Below are 17,528 nucleotides of genomic sequence, written 5' to 3' on the forward strand. Positions count from 1 at the left end.
ACTACTCGCTTGATCTTCACTTATATCTTTTTGGAGTAGCTTGTCATTTACTCTTCTGCTTCACTTATATCCTATAAGTAAATTGTTGAATGAACTGAATATCATGGAGTTGAAATTACATGTTCATATCATGCCTAGTAGTGGCTTCACATCGGTTTTATAAAGTGAAAGCTTTTGAAGCTTGACAATCACAATATTGGTCATACAAGCAATTCACGAATAATTAGTATTAGGAAGAGAACTTTCACATGCAAATACACTATCTTGGAAATCTTTTGTTTTTGTGAGCCTCCATCAAAATATTATATGCCAAAATTGTTGACCTTTGACAAGGAAGACAATGTAATGATTTACGTTTGTTCATATTCACATAGAAGTTATACTGTCATAGATCCGTCAACATGTGGTGCCTGCCCCCCCATCTTTTCTAGAAAAAAATTTCGCACCAAGTAGAGATACTACTTGTGCATCCAAAAACCCTTAAACCCAAATCTTGTTTTGAGAGTCCACCATACCTACCTATGGATTGAGCCAGATCCTTCAAGTAAGTTGTCATCGGTGCAATAAGGCAATAAAAATTGCTTCTAAAAGTGTTAGATCATTTAGTGTAAAAAAATCGAGTGTTGTAAGAACTTGTGATGGTGAAGAATAAAAGCGATAGACTGCATAATAAAGGTTGCTATCACAAGGGGAAATATAACGTGACGTTCTTTTGCACTAAGGGGTTGAGCATGCAAACAAATAAGCGCATGACAACCTCTGCTTCCCCTGCGAAGGGCCTACCTTTTACTTTTCAGTATTTACTTTTATGCAAGAGTCAAAGTTTTTCTCTCTATTCCTTTTTATTTTTCTCTTTTGGCAAGCATCATGTCGTGAGGAAAGATCTAGGCACACATGTCCAGTTGAATATGGGTAGCATGATTTATTATTGTTGACATCACCCGTGAGGTGAATATGTTGCGAGGCAAAATGATAAGCCCCTATCTTTCTATGTATCCGGTTGAAACGTTTTTCTCATGTATGCAGTGAGTGTTAGCAATCATAGAAGACTATATGATGGTTGAGTATGTGGAGCTCTTACTTAGACTCTGTTGAATAAGTTGAATTGCAATTGTTTGGTGACTAAGAATATAGGTTGTTGAGTTTCAAGAGAATTCATATTTTGAACCTTAACATGTGAATTGGTTGCTACATGGTCATGAGAAGTTTTATAAGAAAGAATTGTTGTTATGATGCTAGGAAAGTGATTGAAATTGTCATTGATCAAACTTGTGCACTTTGCTAGAATTCACACTTCATAAATTAATTCTTTTATCATTTACCTACTCGAGGACGAGTAGGAATTAAGCTTGGGGATGTTGATACGTCTCCAACATATCTATAATTTGTGAAGTATTCATGCCATGTATACAATAATTTTATATGGTTTTGGTATAATTTGCATGGAACTAACCCGGACTGACGTTGTTTTCCGTAGAACTACCATGCAGTTCTTTTTTGTGCAGAAATGAAAGTTCCCCAAACAACACAAAACTTTTTGTGGATTTTTTATGGACCAGAAGACTACTAATGGGCCAGATCAGCACCTGAGGGGGTGCCCCGAGGGGGGCACAACCCACCAGCATGCGCCTGGGCCCCCAGGCGCCTCTCGGAGGGTTGTGCCCACCTCGGTGGCCTCCCGCACCCCCTCTCCGCCCTTTAAATTCATAAATATTCCAAAAACCCTCACGGAGACCCCAGATCGGAAGTTCCGCCGCCGCAAGCCTATGTAGCCACCGAAAACCAACCGGGAGCCCGTTCTGGCACCCTGTGGGAGGGGGAGATGTCAGTGTACAAAAGTAGAGGCTCTCCTTTGTACCCCTTTACTTGTGCACGGCCAGTCAGTGCCGCACCCATGGCCACACTTAGCAGGGCAGAGGAGGGAAGCCAAAGGCACAAGACAATCAAAGCAACTCCAAGACCAGAGACACAAGAAGCAAGAGGGCGAGGTAGACTCCCCCGGAAATACCCTTGCCGGGGCAGCCCCCGCAGCCCCGACAAGAGCCTTGCTGGGGCAACTTACCTGACTCCAGCAAGGCCACCACCCTTAAGCGTGTGAGTTCCGACACCATCGACAACATTGGAACCAAAGCTCGGGAGGGGGCCTGCATAGTGGCATGCAGATCTTTGTGAAGATCATAAGCACACAAGATTAGATGAGGACCAGAAGACGACGATCCTCGGTGAGATCCTTGCCGAGGAAATCCACGAGACCTCCAGAAAGATCCTTGCGGGGGACGACCACGATGTCGTGGCAAGACCCTTGCCGGGACCCTGGCAAGACCCTTGTCGGGACCCTGGCAAGACCCTTGCTGAGGACATCCTCGGGGCCGCAGCCAGGCCCATATCTGCCAAGACTCCACCTTCGTTCCCATACAGCTGCCAGCCCAATAACCAGGCGAGCACCTGCGTCGCGACGTGCGACCTCTAGGCCAACTCAGCAAGCACCTGCGTGGTGGCATGCAGATCTTCATGAAGATCCTACCACCACGCCAACTCAGCAGCCAGCCGGCCTACATGGCACTGCACGCCTCGTTGGCCTAGACGCGTACCGAAGCAAGATGGAGCGACGATGGACGGGAGCGCCTAATAAAGTAAGAGGACACATAAGGAGCGCATTTAAGGTGTTTTGTCCCGTAATGATAGACGATAAGCTTGTACACTGTATACCTTTCCACCTCCTGTGTGCCACTATGGCGACCCCTTTGACTATAAAAGGAGTCCCGAGGCATACTAGAGAGGGATTTGGATCCTTTGGACTACGCACGCATCGTAGCTAGTTCAAGAACTCAAGAACACTCAAATATACACCAAAACAGGACTAGGGTATTACGCATCCTCACGGCCCGAACCTGGGTAAACGATCTTTGTGCTGACTCCTAGACCCGCTCTTTCCACAACCTCGCGCACGCCACCCGTAGTAGGGATTCCAGTGATCCCATAGGTGTCATTTTCCACCAACATCTTTGGCGCACCAAGCAGGGGGCGCAGTTGTGAAAATCTGGTCTAGTAGTTAGTTTAGCAGTTCTTTATCGCCATGGCTCCCAAGAAGAAGATGACGACGACGACGATCGGTTCATCCAGAGCCAGACGGACTATACCAAAGCGGGCAAGTAGCAGGGCGCTTGCGGGCGGAAGCCGAGGCGTGGCCCATGAACACCCACATCGCTCTGGCAGTCAAAGCCTGGCAAGCGGCGTAGATCGTGCGCAAGACGACGGGCTGCGCGCCGCCAAATCCAAAGACGGATCTAGGCCCCCCACAGGCGGTGCGGGGCCACAGAAGGGCGGCGCCGTGCCACCTACCGGAGGCGTGGCGACCTCCAAGACACTGTAGGACCTTGAGAAGAGGTGTCTAGAGGGGGGGGGGGTGATTAGACACTAAGTACCAAAGTTGCAGTTTTTAAGTTTCCTTAAGTTTAAGTGGAGTTTAGGCACAAGTTTAACATTCACAATACACATCAAGCAAGCATGCAAAGAGTATATGAGCAGCGGAAAGTAAAGCATGCAACTTGCAAGAAAGTAAAGGGAAGGGTTTGGAGGATTCAAACGCAATTGGAGACACGGATGTTTTTGGCGTGGTTCCGATAGGTGGTGCTATCGTACATCCACGTTGATGGAGACTTCAACCCACGAAGAGTAACGGCTGCGCGAGTCCACGGAGGGCTCCACCCACGAAGGGTCCACGAAGAAGCAACCTTGTCTATCCCACCATGGCCGTCGCCCACAAAGGACTTGCCTCACTAGCGGTAGATCTTCACGAAGTAGGCGATCTCCTTGCCCTTACAAACTCCTTGGTTCAACTCCACAATCTTGTCGGAGGCTGCCAAGTGACACCTAGCCAATCTAGGAGACACCACTCTCCAAGAAGTAACAAATGGTGCGTTGATGATGAACTCCTTGCTCTTGTGCTTCAAATGATAGTCTCCCCAACACTCAACTCTCTCTCATAGGTTTTGGATCTGCTGGAAAGAAGATTTGAGTGGAAAGAAACTTAGGGAAGGCTAGAGATCAAGATTCATATGGTAGGAATGGAATATCTTGGCCTCAACACATGAGTAGGTAGTTCTCTCTCAGAAAATGTATGCTGGAAGTGTAGGTTCGTTCTGATGGCTCTCTCCACAAATGAAGAGGAGGTGGAGGGGTATATATAGCCTCCACACAAAATCTAACCGTTACACACAATCTACCAAACTCGGTGGGACCAAATCGTTAAACTCGGTCGGACCGATTCAGCAAATAATGTGACCGTTAGGGTTTTCGGTGGGACCGAAATGCAACTCGGTGAGACCGATTCAGTTAGGGTTAGGGAATAACGTAATCTCGGTAGGACCGATTACACAAACTCGGTGAGACCGATTTGGTAACAAGCTTTCCAGGGAGTTGGTCAGGCAAACTCGGTGGGACCGATTACTCAAACTCGGTGGGACCGATTTTGGTAATAGGTTATCCAGAGAGTTTGCATTGTAATCTCGGTAGTACCGAGTACTCAAACTTGGTGAGACTGATTTTGATAATGGACATACACAGAGAGATTACAATCCCATCTCGGTGAGACCGAGATCCCTATCGGTAAGACCGATTTGCTTAGGGTTTGTGGCAGTGGCTATGACTTTTGGAATCGATGGCCCGGATAAGAAGAATCGGTGTGACCGATTTTGGCTTTGGGTTTAGGTCATTTGTGGAAGTGGGAAAGTAGCTAAGGGTTTTGGAGCATATCACAAAGCACATGAAGCAAGAGGCTCATTAAGCAACACCTCATCCCTCCTTGATAGTATTGGCTTTTTCTATAGACTCAATGTTATCTTGGATCACTAAAATGTAAAATGAAGAGTCTTGAGCTTGAAGCTTGAGCCAATCCTTTGTCCTTAGCATCTTGAAGGAGTTCCCACGTCCTTTAGTCCATGCCACTCCATTGTTGAACTTATCTGAAATATACTAGATAAAAGTGTTAGTCCAACAAGAGATATGTTGACATTAATTACCAAAACCACCTAGGGAGCACTTGTGCTTTCAATCTCCCCCCTTTTGGTAATTGGTGACAACATACATCAAAGCTTCAGATAAAGATATAAGGAATAGCAAGTAAAGCTTTGGAAAGACATGTAACAAACATAGGCTCCCCCTACATGTATGCAATCATGTGAATATGGAATGTAAAAGCATGTGATAGCATAAACATGATAGAGGAGGCAATGTGTTACATGTATCTTGGCCATATGCATCAGAGCAAAGAATGTTGAAGAAAATACCTTCATGCTCATGAGTCCTTCTTGCAAACAATATGTACATCAACAAGAATTCCTCATACACATGATTGTGATGCATATACTTACCTTGTAGTCTTGAGTTGTCTTAGGATGAAATGAACCTGTGTAAACAAGGTTAGATAACACAGATACATCCACTAGCCAGAGCAAACAGAAGAAACCACAAGAATACCAAGACTGGGATGACATGTAGAGAGTGAGTACTAAGTACCACATTGACTAAGACATATCCCCAAGAGTAAAAATATGCAATGAAATTAAATGATCTCTTTCCCTTAGATGCCTTGCTCCCCCTGAATCTAACATGGGATACTGGGAGAAGATAGGGAACAGAAAATCAGAGCTGAAAGAAAACAGAGGTGAAAGATATGAATGATGATCAGAGCTGATGCATGCTAATGCAAATAGGCACAACAGAACATATGAACATGTCTCTCCCCTCAGTAATACATGTGGACATCTCTCCTCTTGAACACCAAGCATCTGGGATCCTTGAGACATACTTTCTACTTAAGTATTCTCTCCCCCTGGAGATCTCTCTCTTCCCTTTGAGGGTCTCTCCCCCTAGAAGGTCTCTCTCCCCCTTTAGGAGATGATATCTCTCTCCCTCAAGAAGATGATAAGCTTTGATGCTCTCTCTCTCTCCAAATGTCTCTCTCTCCAAATGATAAGCTTTGATGTTCTCTCTCTCCCCCCCTTTGACATCAATTTCCAAGAAGGGTCTTCTGGAATCTGTCGAATGGGTTTGGTCCTTGAGACACAGAACAAAGCAATGATAAAAATGTGATGCTTGTAGAGGACAAGATTCATTGAGTGGAGCTGGATCAGAAGAAACACAGAATTATGTGGCAAACTGTTTTTCCTGTTATGAAGTCAGTGGCACCGAGTGGTATGCTTCGGTCGTACCGAAAAGATTCGGTTGGGCTGAAAATAACAAATCGGTGAAACTGAGTTCATCGCAAAGAAAACACTTGTCACCTTAGCTCACTAGACTAGTAAGATCTCACAAAGATTTGCAAGGAATTTACTTAAAGATGTGCAATGAATTGGAATGCAGAAAATGCAGAACTAACAGAAAGAAATCTAGATGAAGTTTTTTTGAAAGGGGAAACAAATATGCATGAGACAAATGCAAAAACACAGAAAAAAACACAAGAGAACTTCATCTAGAGATGGTCGGCGACAAAGTCACCTATGTTAGAGTATATTGACTTAGGAGTCAAGTGAGATCACTTGATCACAGGTCATACTCATCATTTAACCTCAAAATGGGGTTGCCATTTTTCGTCTAAGCATCTTGATGTATTCACATCTTTTCTAGTTGCTTTAGCTCATGACTTGGAGTAAAGCTTCTCTAAGATGGAATAACATACCTTGGTTGGTGGTGTTGTCCATGTAGTTGAACTTGTGTGGGTTGCTCAAGGTTGATGTAGCTCATCAAGAATTTGGAGCACCACTTGGAATTTTAGTCCATCTACCTACATGGGTTAGTTCTTGCAAGGAAGAGCACTTGTGTATCCAAAAATGACAATCATGAAGCTCAACATAGAATTTGTCAAAGGATATATTTGAGTGGTTTCGTGCTTCCTTGTCTTCAACCACCAAGGTGTAAAGACTTGGTGTTGTAGAGATTGCTCAAGATATGAGTGGATTACAATCTCATGGAATTTGATTCCACCAAGTACCTACATGGGTTAGATAACATGCAAGATACAAATATATCCAAGACATAAGATATTCATCATAAGAGAAATATCAAGGATTAGTCATAAGCTCATGTCCTGCATGTATCCAATGGAGTTTCTACTCCAAGTTTGAAGCATCAATGATGTTCAATTCTCCTCTTAACCTGCAAACACTTTCTCATCAAGAGGTTTAGTGAATATATCCGCTAACTGCTTTTCGGTGCGAACATGCTTAAGATCAATGTCACCCATAGCAACATGATCTCGAATGAAATGATGACGAACTTCAATATGCTTAGTTCGAGAATGTTGCACAGGATTATGACCAATTTTAATGGCACTTTCATTGTCACAAAGCAATGGAACATGTCTCACATATATCCCATAATCTTTAAGAGTTTGGGTCATCCAAAGTAATTGAGCACAACATGAACCAGCGGCAATATATTCAGCTTCGGAAGTGGATAAGGATACCGAGTTTTGTTTCTTGGAGGACCAAGACACAAGAGATCTACCAAGAAATTGACAATTACCCGAAGTGGACTTTCTATCAACCTTGTCTCCGGCATAGTCTGAGTCGGAATAGCCAACAAGATCGAAAGAATCCCTCTTAGGATACAAAATGTCAAAGTTTGGTGTATGGATTAAGTATCTCACTATCCTTTTCACGGCCTTAAGATGACATTCCTTAGGAGCAGCTTGATATCGTGCACACATGCACACACTTAGCATGATATCGGGACGTGAAGCACATAGATATAACAATGAACCGATCATAGAGCGATAAACCTTTTGATCAACCGGTTCACCGTCTTTGGTCAAGTCATTATGTCCACTAGTAGGCATGGGTGTAGACATACCTTTGCATTCTTGCATATTGAACTTCTTGAATAAGTCCTTGGTGTACTTTGTTTGAGAAACAAAGGTACCTTCCTTAGTTTGCTTGATTTGCAACCCAAGAAAGAATTTGAGTTCACTCATCATAGACATCTCAAACTTCTCCGACATTAGCTTCCAAACTTTTCACTAAAATGAGGGTTAGTTGAACCAAATATAATATCATCAACATAAATTTGGCATACAAATAGTTCTCCATTAACCCTTTTAGTAAAAAGAGTAGAATCAATTTTCCCAATTTCAAAGCCTTTTTCAATAAGGAACTTAGTCAAGCATTTATACCAAGCTCTAGGAGCTTGTTTAAGACCATAAAGAGCTTTGTGAAGTTTGTAAACATGTTTGGGTTTCTTAGGATTGACAAAGCCGGGAGGTTGCTTAACATAAACTTCCTCCTCTATTTCACCATTTAGAAAAGCACTTTTAATGTCCATTTGGTACAAGGTGATATCATGATGATTAGCATAGGCAAGTAAGATGCGGATGGACTCAAGTCTAGCAATGGGCGCGTAATTCTGACCATAGTCCATACCTTCGACTTGTGTGTAGCCTTGGGCGATGAGACATGCTTTGTTGCGAACTACTTGTCCATCTTCATCTTGCTTGTTGCAAAACACCCATTTGGTACCGATGACGTTCTGGTTATTGTCGGGCTTCTCAACCAATGTCCAAACTTGATTCCTCTCAAAGTTATGTAGCTCTTCATGCATAGCATTTATCCAGTCCGGATCTTCCAATGCTTCTTCAACCTTCATAGGTTCAATGCTAGAGATGAAAGAATAGTTTGCACAAAAGTTAGCTAAACGAGTTTTAGAGCGAGTGATTCTCCCGGTTTGAATTTCGTTGTAGATCTGCTCGACGGGATGATCTTTAGCAATTCTTGCTCGAACTCGTGAAAGCTTTTTCTTGGGTCTTCGTTGAACATCTTCTTCATCTTGTTCTTATTCTTCTTGGCCTTCTTCATTGTTGGCATTGTCGTTCTATTGTCGTGGTGGAGAAGGAGGTCGTTGACGTTCATCTTGATGCACTTCCTTGTTTTCTTCATCTTGGTGTGTCCCGCTTGTGGATGCTTCCGTATCAACTCTTGGTTCACCTTGTTGTGAAGTTGAAGCTTCCACTTGGACGGACGAGCTACTCTCCTTCACCTCCGTTGGACGAACCTTGCCAATAGCCAAGTCTTGAATTGCTTCCGAAGGATCTTTGTCTCCTGCATCAATTGGCAATTGCTCTACTTGCGAGCCGTTAGATTCATCAAACTTCACATCTACCGTCTCTTCAACCTTTCAGGTGGAATTGTTGTAGACACGGTAAGTGTGAGAGTTTGAGCCATAACCTAGTAGGAAACCTTCATGAGATTTAGGAGCAAATTTAGAGCGACGATGCTTATCAAGAATGTAGCACTTTGAGCCGAATACTCGAAAGTATCCAACTTGGGGTTTGTTACCGGTGAGGAGCTCGTATGCCGTCTTGCCGAGTAGCTTGTGAAGATACAAGCGATTTGTTGCATGACAAGCTGTCTCAACCGCTTCTGCCCAAAAGTGCTTCGGCGTCTTCTACTCATCAAGCATAGTTATCGCCATTTCAATGAGCGTCCGGTTCTTCCTCTCAACAACTCCATTTTGTTGAGGTGTGTACGTAGCAGAGAACTCGTGTGAAATCCCTTCTTCGTCAAGAAAGGTGTCCACATTTGCGTTCTTGAACTCCGTTCCGTTGTCGCTGCGAACCTTCTTGATCTTCACTTCAAATTGATTTTGGGCCTTCCTAGCATAGTTTTTGAAGATCTTTTGGACCTGCGATTTATCATCGAGAAAGAACACCCACGTAAATCTTGAAAAATCGTCAACTATAACTAGACCAAAAGAATTTCCACCGAGACTCTTGTAAGAGTTGGGACCAAAGAGATCCATGTGAAGTAGCTCGAGTGGCCTCCTTGTAGTCATGATGTTCTTCACGGGATGCCTTCCTCCAACCTGTTTACCTGCCTGACAAGCGCTGCAAAGTCTATCCTTATCAAATATGACATAGTTAACTCCAAGGATATGATTTCCTTTAATAAGCTTGTCATGGTTTCGCATACCAACATGACCTAATCTTCTATGCCATAACCAACCTTTTGAGGATTTAGCAATGAAGCAAGTTTTAGGTTGAGCCTTTTTAGTGAAATCAAGAATGTATAGATCACCTCTACGCACACCGGTAAAGACCATTTTATGATTATCTCAATGAAACACTTGGCAGTCTACTTCAGTAAATAGAACATTGAAACCGAAATTAGCAAGTCGAAATACTGAAAGTAAGTTGTAACCAAGAGATTCAACGAGCATGAAATTTTGTATGGAGCTATCATGTGATATGGCCACCTTACCGAGGCCAACCACCTTACCCTTTGAGTTGTCACCGAAAGTGACATACTTTCGAGGACTATCATTATCAGCAAGCTCATGAAACATGTATTTATCTCCGGTCATGTGATCGGTACATCCACTATCAAGAACCCATTCCTTTCCTCCTGACATGTATCCCCGAAGATTTGCCATAAGACCAAAGTGTCTCATTGCATCATCAAGATCGAAGTCACTACCATCATCCTCATCATAGTATCCATGTTCAACATCATCATGTGGTGGATCAAGTCCTAGAGAGGGTGGTTCATTAGAATGAGTTTGACAATAATCTTGCTTATGAATTTTTATAGCTTCGGAAATAATATCACTAATGATACCAACATTTCCTTTGGCACGCATAAGGTTTGTAAGCTCAAATAGACGATCACCAAACATAGGATCACTAGTATTCATCTTACTCAAGGCAATAGACTTATGGAGAATTTCATCAAGATTCTTCAGGGAATAATCTGGAAATTATTCCTCAAGAAATTTCCATATGGTGTAGGCACACTTAAAAGTAGGCAAACATCCAATCAAGTTTCTAGGCAATCCTCTAATGATAAGTTCAGCAATTCTAAGATTCCTAATCATGTCAATTGACTCATCATGGGTAGGATGCATAGGATCAACATAAGGTGCCCAAGGGCTAGAAATGTACTTGTTCAAATGATATTGATTGAAAATAACAAGCATCTCATTTTTCCACTCATGAAAATACTCTCCATCAAGAATAGGCACTCTATGTCTAAGACTCCCAATAGTAGACTCATCCATCTTCCTCCAATGGTGATTAAACCAAAGCAATGGAGACCAATGCTCTGATACCACTTGTAGGACCTTGAGAAGAGGTGTCTAGAGGGGGGGTGATTATACACTAAGTACCAAAGTTGCAGTTTTTAAGTTTCCTTAAGTTTAAGTGGAGTTTAGGCACAAGTTTAACATTCACAATACATATCAAGCAAGCATGCAAAGAGTATATGAGCAGCGGAAAGTAAAGCATGCAACTTGCAAGAAAGTAAAGGGAAGGGTTTGGAGGATTCAAATGCAATTGGAGACACGGATGTTTTTGGCGTGGTTCCGATAGGTGGTGCTATCATACATCCACGTTGATGGAGACTTCAACCCACGAAGGGTAACGGCTGCGCGAGTCCACGGAGGGCTCCACCCACGAAGGGTCCACGAAGAAGCAACCTTGTCTATCCCACCATGGCCGTCGCCCACGAATGACTTGCCTCACTAGCGGTAGATCTTCACGAAGGCGATCTCCTTGCCCTTACAAACTCCTTGGTTCAACTCCACAATCTTGTCGGAGGCTCCCAAGTGACACCTAGCCAATCTAGGAGACACCACTCTCCAAGAAGTAACAAATGGTGCGTTGATGATGAACTCCTTGCTCTTGTTCTTCAAATGATAGTCTTCCCAACACTCAACTCTCTCTCATAGGTTTTGGATCTGGAGGAAAGAAGATTTGAGTGGAAAGCAACTTGGGGAAGGCTAGAGATCAAGATTCATATGGTAGGAATGGAATATCTTGGCCTCAATACATGAGTAGGTTGTTCTCTCTCAGAAAATGTATGCTGGAAGTGTAGGTTCGTTCTGATGGCTCTCTCCACGAATGAAGAGGAGGTTGAGGGGTATATATAGCCTCCACACAAAATCTAACCATTACACACAATCTACCAAACTCGGTGGGACCGAATCGTTAAACTCGGTCAGACCGATTCAGCAAATAATGTGACCGTTAGGGTTTTCGGTGGGACCGAAATGCAACTCGGTGAGACTGATTCGGTTAGGGTTAGGGCATAACGTAATCTCGGTAGGACCGACTACACAAACTCGGTGAGACTGATTTGGTAACAAGCTTTCCAGAGAGTTGGTCAGGCAAACTCGGTTGGACCGATTACTCAAACTCGGTGGGACCGATTTTGGTAATAAGTTATCCAGAGAGTTTGCATTGTAATCTCGGTAGTACCGATTACTCAAACTCAGTGAGACCGATTTTGATAATGGACATACACAGAGAGATTACAATCCCATCTCGGTGAGACCGAGATCCCTATCGGTAAGACCGATTTGCTTAGGGTTTGTGGCAGTGGCTCTGACTTTTGGAATCGGTGGCGCCGGATAGGAAGAATCGGTGTGACCGATTTTGGCTTTGGGTTTAGGTCATTTGTGGAAGTGGGAAAGTAGCTGAGGGTTTTGGAGCATATCACAAAGCACATGAAGCAAGAGGCTCATTAAACAACACCTCATCCCTCCTTGATAGTATTGGCTTTTCCTATAGACTCAATGTGATATTGGATCACTAAAATGTAAAATGAAGAGTCTTGAGCTTGAAGCTTGAGCCAATCCTTTATCCTTAGCATCTTGAAGGAGTTCCCATGTCCTTTAGTCCATTCCACTCCATTGTTGAACTTAACTGAAATATACTAGATAAAAGTGTTAGTCCAACAAGAGATATGTTGACATTAAGTACCAAAACCACCTAGGGAGCACTTGTGCTTTCAGACACCTACGCCAGCGCCCACGACGTGCTCTCCTATGTTTTGCGCGAGAGCACCGTCACCATGCTAGTGACCCCGGACGCCACCATGGGAAGAGTCCTGCGCATCCTTCGCGGGACAAAGGAGGCCAGCATGCACGCCGAAGTGCTGGCGAAAATGGCGTATAGCCGCAAGGCCGTGATAGAGCACCTTCTAATGTGGTTAGAAGTCGGAGCGCGTCACGGTCCATGCAGCTTTCGCCGCCGCCCACGCCAGCAGAAGCTTTAGCGCGCGCGCTGCTGCTCCTCGACTTTCCTCCTGCTGCGGAAAAGCTCAACGAGTGGAGAGCCACCATCCGGAACCTCATCGGTGCCGCCAACAAAGATGAGCCGCGACCAGCGGGGCCCTTAGGCCGACGCTCCGTCGAGCCACCGCATGCTAGTGGTGGAAGGGCCGGAGGTGATGCAGCCACGGTGCACTCTCCTCCCCCACACTAGTTACCGCAGGTGTCGGTCCGTCGTGATGACGCTTGTGATAACATTTCCATAGCGTTGTCCGACCCATGGACCCACCGCGATCAGCGCCAAGTTCTTTGGGAGCGAGCCCTTAAAGACGCTTGAACCACCATCGAACACCGGCGTGAAGCGCACCACCTCGCGTACAGTGTCCTGGACGTGGTTGGATTCTACTAATCCAAAATACTACCTTGCGTAGAAACAAAAGAGAATCTTTTCATGGCAGTTCTTACTTTTTTTCTACAGGTCACTACCTTTTATTTGCTTTCGCAGATCAGGATTGAGAAAATTCCAACAGCAACAGCCGTGTCCGCTGCCGGGCAGTACTCCAGATTCGTATAGTGCCAGCATGCAAAGAAAAGCCTCGAGTTTGTGGCCTCGATCTAGGTTAGTGCAATAAAAATGTGTGGTGATCCGACCGGCGGCGTTCCAGCCCAGGAGATCGCGCGTGCACCAGCATGCCAGGGCCGGCAAAAATTCGGCCATATGGCAACTCGCAGGGAGACTTAATCCTTCCTCTCCCTTTTGTTTATTTAATCAAATACTGAAGGCAGCTTACGCTTTTGTCTTGTCATATGTCTTCCGTGCATTCTTTTTCACGTACTAGATTGATTTGACCGTTGCACTAAAAGTAGTATCATACCAGTATGTACTAACGCTTGCGTGAGATGCTAGACCTTCTCCAGCTTGTTTGATTCAGATTTGATGTTGATTACTACATCATCTGTTGATGGCCCCACAAGACCTCAGATCACAGTGCGGCCTATTCTTCGCGTGTGCTGCTTGGCGATACATCGGATCCGGCCTCAATCTAGCCCATGGGTGATCCAACCGAAGGGATAGTGCGGAGCAATGCACTAATCAGAGCTCGGCTCACTGCCAGCACACCACAGGGAGACTTGTTTCTCCCCTTTTTTTCTCACATGCTCAGTACAGATCAGTTCGTCTGTTTACTTTAGTCCGGGTCATCACCGCCGAATAGGTTTTATTTTTCCTAACTATTCAGTTAGCTCCTAAAATTATTGCACGCAGAATATTTTCTGTTGTTTTGCACTGCACTATTTTTGCAGAAATATTTTGTCGACACTTGTACGTGGCATCGGTCGGGTCAGCCTCTCACCCTCATCTCGGTCGACACCTATATGGACATTGTCACGCCACAACGCCGTCACGTCATCAAGATGACCTAGGCGCCCAGGCTACATCTTTTTAACAATTTACTTTGCGTCTTTTAAATATGCAAGAATTTTTTTTGTATTTTTGGACTGCACTATTTCCTGTATGTAGGTAAACGACTTCGACTGTGTCACACAGTCACCTCGGCGCCACCAGCTGACCAGCTCCGACATCTCGGCTAAACTGGGGGCTTCGCCTCAACATATCGGTAGTGTTGTGCTGTCACTTTGTCAAGCCGAGCTCTTTTCTCGGATGTTTCGGAACCGGCTCGGGGGCTGGGACCTCGGCCAGGCCGAGGACTATGGCTTCGTCCCGCCATAAGTCCGGAACTCATCATCAACACCAAGCACACACCAGCTAAGTTGCTTTCATGCTAAAAAACTTTCAGTTTTAAATTTTGTTCGGTTCGACCAAGCATTATACCTTTTTGGCAAAAACTTGCTTGTGAAAAACTTCTTTGTCGAAACCTTGTTTGTGACACATAAATTCAAATACCCCAATTAACCGGGGGCTTCCTTTATGGAGCCTTTCCTCTTGCATATGATTATACTTGTACGGCTTCGTTCCTTGTTCATGTATTACGCCACAATATGCACCATATTGACTTAAGTGTTCCGCAAGCTGGGTTGCCTTGCTCCTGTGTTTACCACTACGTTCCCGATTGTTCGGCTAGGGAGTAAAGGGAGCACCTCTGCGATTGTCACGACCGGGTCCTCTGAGCTCTGACCTCACACTGGGTGAAGCCGAAAGCTAGCGCTCTTATTGTTTTCAGTTATGGTCGGCACACAATGGAACTCATGAGTACAAAAAATCTATTGCACAAGTCTCATAGTAACTATGAGCAACCGAAGAAAGGTATCGATGGGGGTACTATTTTCTTCGAAGATGCTTCTTACACTTCGTCAGTAATATAGCATAAGTTCCCTGAGTGCGCTTTTTCTGTTACAGCCTTATGGCCTGATTGCCTGGTTATCGGAAACACCGACGATATTCTCGACAGGTGGAGTACATAACACTTTTCGGCCCATGGCCGAAGAGGGAGAAGCCGATGGTCGGTTAAGACGCGTTTAAAGTTTGGGTGAACACATATATGATATAAGTACTTCGGTACATACAATCATTATACATAAAATTCTTTTACCCAAGTCACTCGGGGGCTCTTAAATTTATGTGAGTTGTTTTATAATAAGTGTTCTTCTTCTTAGTCGTTGCAAAGTCTTTTTTCTATCACTCCTTTTTTCGACGCGAGTATGTGATCAATAGCCGGGGAGCCTAATTTCTCTCTCAAAGCCGCTAACGTTTGCTAAACTGGCCTAACGAGAAGTACTCCACCTTCGGGATAGGAGGTTGAAGCCGTAGGCTGACCCGCTTGAAGTCTTCAGATAGGGCGTGTCATGTTAAAGCACGACAGAGGCACAATTTTTTCTAAGACCAATTTTCTGATTGGCACCGAACAATTGATCTAGTTCGGTCGTCGAGTTTTTACTGACGTTTTTTGGTTTTCCAATCCTATGTCACTTTTCAACTATTCATGTGTTTTCCACATAAGTCTTGCAGTGCAACGCCGGACACCTTTAGAGATTCGGCAAAAAATCTCGGATATTGCTATATATGCATTAGTTTCGAATTATGTCTTCGGTCAATAGTTGGGTTGCCTGGCTCCTGTGATTGCCTCCTACGTTCCGCTTTGTTCGGCTAGGTGTGCAAAGGGAGAACCGCTGCAACTGTGCTTCTAGCTCGCATGGTTAAGCACCTCAGTGGAGAAAGCCGAAAACTGATAGTCACAATAATCGTAAACTAGTCAGCGGTCCGATGACTGTATTAAAGGACAGGCCGTTCATAACATTGGCCGAAGTGTCTACGGCTTGACGCTGTCGCTGAACACTAACCGGGAGGCTACTTGCTGGCCTCCCAACTTTAAGCTCCTATGACTAATTGAAAGTTATAAAGCCCGCATATCTGATTGCCTCATTTCCGCTAAACACAACCGCCTTTGGGCACCGAGACGTTGGCTAAGGGTTGTTTTGTTATTTTGGAAACACCCTGCGTAGCATCTACAAGGGTGTAGAAGCCGACGATGGTCCACTTTTAGATTATAAACGGTCGCTACGGATGTGAAAATTAGGGTTCATTTAGACCACAGAGTTTGGAAGCTTTCCCCGAACTAAATCCTCAGTATTTTCCTCCCACATTGATCGGAGCTGAGGTTTCATGATCATGCTTAGAATGACAACCCAAAGAAAGGAACCGATAGCAGGATTATTTTCTTTGGACGATGTTTCTTATGTTAAACAATAATATAACATGTCTCTCTATGTACCTTTGTTTATAAAACCGTATGGCCGGATTGCCTTGTTTGCCGTAAATCTTTGCCCTCATAAAGGCTTTATAAAGTAGGACAAACACTCCTCGGCTGCTGGCCGAGGAGGTTGAAGCTGATGGTCGGTCAACAAAGTTTTGTACAATGCAGATCCGAGCATTATTGATGTAAAGTGCTTGGATACATAGAGTCATTACACATAATTTGTGATTTTACTATGGATATCAATCCTTAATTCGGCCTCCCGTGCCCGCATTAAGGCTCGGGGGCTACTAGGCTTCGGGCTTATTATTTACAAATATTAAAAGGGCACATCGATCACCTGATCTGGTGTTGCCACCCGACCAGTGTCTTGGGGGCTACTGCATTGACAATCCAATGCAGAAAATTTAAAGAGCAACATCGTCTTCGAGGAGATTATTATCCTCAGGTTGGTCGGATGCACCCAACCTTAGTCTCGAGGACTTTGCACACCGCATTTCTATTCCTAAGTATGCTGCCGAGCTAATAATTGATCCTCAGGCTGATTTTATGAATCGACCTGAGTCTCAGGGGCTACTTGGGTCAGCGGTTTGATTTTTTCCTTTAGGTGCATCCCGGATATTAGGCCAACACGCACCTTGAGCGCTACTGGCTATACATCTCGGTAGAGATTACATTGCATAATTTGGAATGAAATACATAAAAATTAGCCCATGGCCGAGGTGGTGCACCACCTCGGATACAGTCCGGTGTTGGTGCTCGACTACAATAGACACCCCA

Source organism: Triticum aestivum, chromosome 6B (assembly GCF_018294505.1).
Source record: "Triticum aestivum cultivar Chinese Spring chromosome 6B, IWGSC CS RefSeq v2.1, whole genome shotgun sequence".
NCBI classification, from domain to species: domain Eukaryota; kingdom Viridiplantae; phylum Streptophyta; class Magnoliopsida; order Poales; family Poaceae; genus Triticum; species Triticum aestivum.